Source organism: Myotis brandtii, unplaced genomic scaffold (assembly GCF_000412655.1).
Source record: "Myotis brandtii unplaced genomic scaffold, ASM41265v1 scaffold548, whole genome shotgun sequence".
In the NCBI taxonomy this organism is placed as follows: Eukaryota; Metazoa; Chordata; class Mammalia; order Chiroptera; family Vespertilionidae; genus Myotis; species Myotis brandtii.
In genome coordinates, this window is record NW_005370031.1 from 930638 (window position 1) to 939818 (window position 9181).

Sequence of the window (9181 nt, forward strand, 5' to 3'; positions counted from 1 at the left end):
CCTCATCGCCCAACTTGAGCTAGGGCATTAGGGAACATGAGCATTTGCACAATTATGATTTCACATATTTTGTTTAAAAAGAAAGACCAGTGCTTTTCCCATAAAACTATTTACCTTTCATACTCGTCCCTGTTCCATAACCAATTACGGTTGTAGAATCAGGCCACGGTAACAGGTATCTTATATACAGAAGATTAAGTCATAAGATTATCTATACCAGTGGTCTGCAAATTCATTAGTCAACAGAGCCAAATATCAACAGTACAACAATTGAAATTTCTTTTGAGAGCCAAATTTTGTAAACTTAAACTATGTAGGTAGGTACATTGTTATTAACTTAATTAGGGTACTCCTAAGCTGGCCTTTGCTAAAAACGTCCTCAATCTGAAGGGTCGACCTCAGCGAATGTACCCCCACTTCTTCTAACGCCACTTCTTCAAAATAGACTCACCCAGGCCGAAAACCGACTTCTGAGCATGGGCCACGAAGTTTCAATCGCACTGTACGTGTGCGCCCGCACGTGGTATTTTGTGGAGGAACCACACTCAAGGGGCCAAAGAGCCGCATGTGGCTCGAGAGCCACGGTTTGCCAGCCACTGATCTATACTAATAAAAGGGTAATATGCTAATTAGACAAGATAGACTGGATGTCTTCGGGACATCCTTCTGGACAAAGCCACAGTGGCTTCGAGGGCCGAGGGCAGGCAGCTGCAGTAGCCAGCAGTGGCAGCAGCAGTGGGGTGATGAGGGCGGTGCCTTCCCCTGATCAGCCCAGTTGCCTCCAACACATAGTAGTTTGGGACCGTCTTTTTCTTTTCTTTTTCTAATATATTTTTATTGATTTCAGAGAGGAAGGGAGAAGGAGAGAGAGAGAAACATCAATGATGAGAGAGAGTCATTGATTGGCTGCCTCCTGCATGCTCCACACTAGGGACTGAGCCTGCAACCTGGGCATGTGCCCTGACCAGGAATCAAACGGTGACCTCCTGGTTCACAAGTCCACGTTCATCTACTGAGCCACGCCACCTGGGCAGGACTGTCTTTGATTCCTCTAAGTTTACACTTAGGAGTGTCTTTGTCTTCTAGATTTCTAATTTGTTCAGAGAAGATCTTTATGACATGTACTGTTTGGTATTGTTTAACATTTTATTCATGTAAGCAAGTTTATCTATCTGAATTTCTTCAGGCAGGTAAGGGGGGTATAAAGAGCTCTTCTTGAGTCTTTTGTTTCTTAGAAATAACCAGTTTAACATACTAAATATTCCCCAAATCCATATTTTGGTGTGGCAAACTCTGGTTCCTCTCAACAGCAATAATAAAATAACATCCAAATGAAATAAAGAAAGTCATGAGTCTTTACTTGGAAAGGATCCATCTTACATATGAGCCCTGATCATTTTCATCCTCATTAGAATCTGTTAAAAAACACCCGAGAAGTTCTTATACACTAAGTCTAGAAATGAAATATTTTGCTGCTTCTGATATACCCACTATCACATGGCCACATAACTGAAAGGAAGGCTGGGAAATGAAGTTAAGGTCTGTGCCCAGAAAGAAGAGGAAGTTTATTTTTGATAAAAACAACAACAACAACAACAAAAGACACCCCAAAACAAATTTAAAAAACTTGGCAATCCCTCTATACCACATCATTCCATACTTCTATACTTCTAGCCATACTTTACTTCTAAGTCTATTCTACATTTCTGACTATTAAATATCCAATTTGATTCTTCTGCTTTCCCAGGAGGAATTCTGTTACCTATTTTTCTCTCTGACCCATGGTTCCACTCTCAGGAAGATCTTGATAGTCTATTTTACTACCATGCCAAATCTAAAATGAATGTTGGGACATTGAGAGGTATGCCAATAACCATATATTTTTCACATATGCTGAATAATCCTACCAACTGAGTTCTCACTCACTTATTTATGTTTTTGTATATTTACATATTTATTGGCTTGCTTATTTACTGCTTATTTTTTCTTTGGCCATCATGCCAGCACTGATTGAAAGCATTAGATATACACCTAAAACTAATACAAAATAATATTGAATGAAAATTGTAATTAAAAAAATAAAATTAAAAAAGAAGAGTATTAGATAGCTAACAATATGAAAACATATAAAGATATTTTTAAGGAGATAGAGGCATAATAAAATCTTACAGTAAGTGGCCTTTAAGACTGTTTTCAATGATGCGCTCAGAAAAAAGTTTCTATTAATCTTAGTACACACTTCACTTCATGAAAATGACTGGTTTACAACTCTGTGGTGTTCTTCCTGTGAAAATGAGACAATCCCATTACGTGAGGGAGGTGGGATAATATTTAAGAAAGGATTCTCTTGAATCCCCAAACACACTGAGGCGATCAGGTAAGACCCCTCTTTGAATGCCACTCTCAGAATCAGGCAGTAGTACTGCTGGCCTGTAAGAGTAATTAGAGCAGGTACAGAGAAAGACAGGTACTGTATGATTTCATTGATAAGTGAAATCCAGAAAAACAAAACAGAACAGAAACAGACCCATTCAGTGTAGAGAACAGGCAGACGACTACCAAAGGGAGGCAGTTGGGGGATGGGGAAAAATAACAATCAGTGTAATCATTTCAAAACCACTGTATTAGTCAGTTTTAAAACCATTCCTAGTGGTCGGCAAACTCATTAGTCAACAGAGCCCAATATCAACAGTACAACGATTGAAATTTCTTTTGAGAGCCAAATTTTTTAAACTTAAACTATATAGGTAGGTACATTGTTATTAACTTAATTAGGGTACTCCTAAGGCTTAGGAAGAGCCACACTCAAGGGGCCAAAGAGCCGCATGTGGCTCGCCAGTCGCAGTTTGCCGACCACGGTAATAGACAAAGGTAGATGGCTCCCAATCCAGCCCTTTTTTAAAACTGGTTATAGTAATGTCCTCAGATATTCAAGTGGCTCTGGAAGGTTACTTCTAAAAAAAATCTCTCTCCTAGACTAGGAAATTCCTCTTAGATTAAGGAAATAGCTTCTGGGAAAATTAAGCTTATCAGTCAGCCATGTCTTAGAGTGAATTGCTTTACTCTTTTAATCAAATTGCTTTTGCTTTAATAGGCTGGTACAGATTATAGTGTTCCGGGTCATCCTGCCCTCCTAAGCATCATATATACTTACAGGCCATGAGGTAGTAAAGCAAAAACGAACTCTACTTCCTCTCTGGTTGAACACACCTGCCGATCACAGCAAAAGTGGCCTCCACTGGGACTTTCAATCCAATGACCCTATCAAATTTGCCCTCTTTATGGTCCCCTATTGTACAAAATATCCTTTTTGATAGTTAAATTCATGGTTGTTCATTTTTTTTAATATGTTTATTGAATTCAGAGAGAAGAGGGAAAGAGCGATAGAAACATCAATGATGAGAGAGAATAATCCATCAGCTGCCTCCTGCTTGCCCCCTACTGGGGATTGAGCCCACAACCTAGGTATGTGCCCTGACCAGGAATTGAACCATGTGCCCTGACAAGGAATCTAACCATACCTCCTGGCTCATGGGTCGATGCTCAAACACTAAGTCACACCAGCCTGCCTCATGGTTCCTTATTATAAAATTTTCAATATGTAGGGTCTTAGATGTCTTGTCTCCAAACTCTCCATTATCTTCAACTAGCAAAAAAAAAAATTGGATTTTAATTTAATCTGTGAATTTGCCTACTCCACTCCTATCTTCAAGTATCTGAAATAGAGAAACACAAATGACCATGCTGTCTCATTTCATTTTTATGCTGTACAACTACAAGTGGACCCTCTCTGCTTCCAGGCAATAATTCTCCACTCCCCTATTGGACTCATTCTCCCATTCACTGAGTCCACATCTTCTTCTGCCTCCAAGATCCAGCACGGCTTTCATCTTCCTCATATTCATGGCTGATATCCTTCCTTCTTTTTTCACTGGGAGAATGGAGGCAATTAGAAGAGAATACATACATTCTTCACCAGCAAAGCTACAACCTACTTGCCTCTGTGCTAAATATTGTGTCTGCCTTCCTGTTACAATTCCTCTACCTGTGCATTGAATCCTATGCCTTCTGCCTATTCAAGACATTCTTCCTAAAACTTGTACCTCCCTTGCATTATCAGTTTTTACCCTTACTACTAAATCATTGTCACGGACATATAACATCTAGTGGTGATGCAGATTTAAAAAGGATTATCTTGACTGCATTCTCCTTCTGACAGGAATTGCATTGTATCTGTAGTTCACCTTGGGTAGTGTGGACATTTTAATAATATTAAGTGTTCCAACCCATGGACACTGGATGTCTTTCCATTTATTTGTGTCTTCTTTAATGCCTTTCATTATTGTTTGGTAGTTTCCACTGTACAAGTCTTTTTACTTCCTTGACAAAGTTTATTCTTAAGTATTTTATTGTTTTTGGTGCTATTGTATATGGGATTGTTTTCTTAATTTCCTTTTGCATAGTTCATTGTTAGTTACCCTGAATCCAAAAGCAGATAAAAACACTACAGGAAATCAGCAGGCCGATAGTCCTGATGAATGGAGATGCAAAAATCCTCAACCAAAAAAACCTAGCAAACCAAAATCAGTACCACATTAAAAGGACGATACACCATGACCATATGGTCTCTATCCCTGGGATGCAAGAATGGCTCAACATAAGCAAATTAGTCAAAGTGGTATATCATGCTAACAGAATGAAGGATAAAAATCACATGATACTCACAATAAATGCAAAAAAATTGCCAAAATTCAACACCCTTTCATGATAAAAATTCTTAATAAACTAGGTATAGAAAGAATTTGGATCAACATAAGGCCACATAGGACAAGCCCACAGCTAACATCATACTACACAGTGAACAACTGAAAGCTTTTTAGTTGTTGCTTCTTTAAGATGCAGAAAAAAGGCAAGGATGCCTCCCCTTAACAGTTCTATTCAACACAGTACTGGAACTGCTAGCCAGAGAAATTAGGCATGAAAATAAATAAGTAAAAGACATCCAAATAGGAAAGGGAGAAGTAAAAATAACTATTTGCAGGTTACATTATTTTTTACTAGAGATCCAGTACACAAAATCTGTGCATGGAGGGGAGTGTGCCTTAGCCCAGTATGTGCCCTCTTGCAATCTGGGACCCCTAGGGTAGGGTCCCCAGGCCTGGACAGTGATCAGGGCCTATCAGGGTTTTCCTCCAGCAGGTTGCCAGCAGCTGGCCCCGCCCCCAATGCTGCCACTGCTTGCCATCTGTGCCGCACTGCCCCTCCCCGCCACCGGTTGCATCCCTCTGCAGGCAACAGGCCTGGGGTGCAATCGCTTGGCTGGCCTGGGCCTCCCTCTGTGGGGCAATAATGGGGCAATGGCGGGCCCCCCTGACCAATTGCATCGCATCCGTCTTGGCTGGCCTGACGCCAGTGCATGTCATAGTGTGGTCATCTGGAAGGTCATCGGGACAGTCGTTCTGCTGTTCAGTCGTTTGGTCAATGTGCAAATTCCGTTTTTATTATTATAGATATGGAAAACTGTAAAGATCGCACACCCACACACACAAATGATACAGCTGTTAGAACTAATAAACTCAGCAGAGTTACAGAATACAAAATTCTACCTTCTTCAAATGACTCAGTGGGAAGTACCAGCAGGGGAGCAGAGAGAGGATACTGAATTGGGGGAATGTGTCACTCTAGCTCCCTCCCTATGAGCTCACTGACTGATGGCTAATGATCGCTCATGTCCAGCGGGTCAGACCCTCTACACTGTCTTTTCTGTCTCAGGTTTTGGGAACTGCTCCCTTTCTTCCCCACCTATAGGCCTAGCGGCACAATGTCTTCCTGGTCGTTATAGGCCTGAGGTCCTGACCTTTCCCTTGTGATTCCTCTACAGCCTTCTCTCATCTTTGAACAAATCCCACTTAGGAACTGCTTCAAATTGCCCAAGTGAAAGGCCTACAAGGCCAGTGTCTTGACTAACTCACCTCACACACATTCCACTTATGAGTAAATGTTATCACATCCACTTTCAAAATATATTACAAACGTAACCCAACTGTACCATCCTCATCCTAGTTTAACCCACCGTCATTTCACACCTGGGTAAGAGCAATAGCTTAGTACTTCTGCTCTCTCTTTCTACCCCATTCTATTCTCCACACAGCAGCCAGGGTCTCTTCTCAAGAAGTCTGATAATGCTTTTCCCCTGCTCACAAGCTTCTAAAGGCTTTCCACTACACATAGAATGAAATAAAAATAAAATTCCTCAGGATGGTCAGACAAAAAGGCTCTGTTGAGATGGCCTTTGCTTCTCCTAATCCCCTTGCCTGACACGCTCTGTAATGCTTACTTGCATTGCTTCAGTCATAGGGGCCTCCTTCAAGTGCCATGGACACTCATATTGTGCCACTATTTCAGAGCATTTACCCTCAATGCCACTTTCCAGGGACCATTCTTATCCTAGCTATTTGCATGCTCCATCTCTCCTTTCTTTCAGCCCTCTGCCTAAGTCATCCTATCAATGAGACAGTCTTTGAATTCACTGTCTAAAATAACATCCTCTAGTCCATATGTAGGTACACAGCTTTATTTCCCTCCATATTACTCATCTCTGCCTCATAGGATCTATGTGTTGACTTGTGTGTTTCCACTTCCCGATGGGTGAAGGGATTACCAGGCTTATTCACCAACTACTACCGGAACCTAGAACAGCGCATGGTGTTTACTTAGAAGCTTTAAATAAATTTGTGGTGAATGAATGACTGGGAATAGAAATATACCAAATGGATCAACTTAATGAAATGCAAACTTAAATGAAAATTGAATTCATAGTTAGTTTACTTAATGAGCAGGTAGAAAAAAAAACTCAAACTAATTCAATAGAATCAAATTAAAATAAGCTGATCCTACCTCTAACAGTGGAACTCTTCCTTGAAATGGGACTAGACATATTTCCAAGTCAATTAATAGCGATTCCTCACCTGCACGATGTCTGCAAGGGCATATTAGGGTTTAATACACTGGTTTTCCTGTAATATTGTTGTTATCTTTTGTTTTGTATGTTGTGGTCCATGGCAGAGCAAGACCCTTTGTTCATGAACATTATCTGAAAACAACACCCTACTATGCCATGTATCATACATAGAAAAGCTTATATAAATGCATATGACGGACAATAGATAGCAAAGAGAACAACAAAAACTCTTTCCAGGGTGAGCTATAAGGATTACCAAGATTTCTCTAAGTTTCCTCTCTTCCAGATTTTAACATCCTCCTCTCCTAATAATCATCCTGAATTTTGATTCAATCATTTCCTTGCCATTTCAAATTTGCATAGGAAAACTATAAAGATCTGCATAAAAGTGAAATTATCAATGATTCCGCTGTCATTTGTGGTTTCCTCATCACTGTGTTATGAATCACTCCTATTGCTGTATTCAATTTTAATTCATTAAGTCTGATTTTTGTAAATGATTTCATTACAGAAATATATGTTAATTTCTTTCTCCATGTTACTCTGGTTAGGCTTTCAGGTGGTTTTCAGACTGCTGTGCTACTCTTCAGAAATCACTGTGAATCTCCTTTTACATGTCTTTCCATTACTATTAGAACTGGTCTCTCCCTTTAGAAAACTTTATAATTCTATGTTTAATCAACTTTACATTGATCTTGCAATCACTGTGTCCGAAACCTGTCTTCCGCATTCTTAGTCAGCAGTTTACTGTAGCCCTTTGAAAACTGACTGACCTCACCCTAGATAATTCGCTTGGAAAAGCTCTGAAGTTAACACAGCAACGACAGTGAACTTTCTCCAAAGAGCATTCTTTTCCTAAAAGCACCCACATCCAAGCCTCTCACCTATTTGGGGATTGATTGAAAATATTTTGATAGTTTTTAACATCACAGAAGAGTTTCTTTCTCATGACATTATGTTGGAGTCCCCTCAGGATCTTCAATGGAAAGAACTCCAAATACATACATAGAATCTCAGGTGGAAAAAGAAAATAAACGTGCTTCTCCTTCAAACTGGTGAAGCAGTTACTCATTTCAATGTCTACTTGCAATTGACCAAGTGATTTCAGCCTTGATTACACTGAGGGAGAAAATTACAGTTCTCACTAAAAAAGACTGTCAGGGATAACAAATAAAAATTGAGGACACACAGTGAAATCTGCATTTCAAATACACAGTACATATCTTTAGTAGAAGTCATGTCTAACGCAATATTTGGGAACTACCGATACTAAAAGATACTCATTTTTAAATCTCAAATGCAATTCAGTAGGCTTTGTGTGTTTTACCTGCCACCCCCTGGCTTTCCTAGGCAGTCGAGCTCTCCGGGTTTCCTTGAAGGGGTCAGATTTGCTGGAGACGGTTGTTTTTATTTCAGGAGCTCCCTGGCTGCGCGGGCCTTGGCCATCGCTCATGGCATTTGCTTATTCATTTCACAAGAGCACATTACCTTGGAGCAGGGCACTGAGCGTCTGAAGGTCCGTGTTCTTCCTTGGGAGGATGTGTTGTGGCTGGTCTACTGGAAACAATGTTTCCAAGGAGCAAGCAGCTTCCCTCTTGGAAGGAACAGCGAGCACAGAGGCTGTCATGTGGCTGCAGGGACGCGGCTCTGGCCTGGAACTCTGAGTGCAGCCCCGAAATCGCGCGAGACCCTGGATGGCAGAGGTCTTTTCAGCCTCATCGGCTCCCATAGCTGCCGCCCCAGGAACCGGAAGTCGCCCTTCACACCTTGGCTGACCCCAGCTGGCGTCCAGCTGTTAGGCCTCCCTTCTTGTGCGCTGACCTGCTGCGACCCTTGGCTGGCCCGCTCCCTTCTCCAGGCTTCTAGAACTTTCCCAGCACAGCCAGGCCACAGTGAGCATCATGTCTGCCTATGGGCGCGGAGCAGAGGGCTCCGGGGACCAGGCAGGGAGGGAGGCCCGGGTGCGGACATCCGGGGACCTGCGTGGGAGGTCCCAGGCCCAGAGGCGCTGCAGAGTGAGCAGGCACAGAGGCGGCAGCGGGGATGCCATCGCGCCCCTCCTGGCCAGAACAGACCCCGAAAATGACAGCGTGGTCCCGGGGATCCAGGGAGCCAGAGCAGAAGCCACAGGCGAGTACTCGGACCGCGAGCCCAGAGAGGAAGGGGCGGTGGAGGAGGAAGCAGAGGAAGCGGAGCGGGGAGAGGAGGCGGCCCAGGGGC

General features: G+C 42.1%; 1 pseudogene; it reads left to right on the forward strand.

The window, feature by feature from the left end:
• Nucleotides 1–8862: 8862 nt before the first annotated feature.
• Nucleotides 8863–9181, forward strand: part of LOC102264171 — a 1870-nt pseudogene continuing 1551 nt past the window's right edge.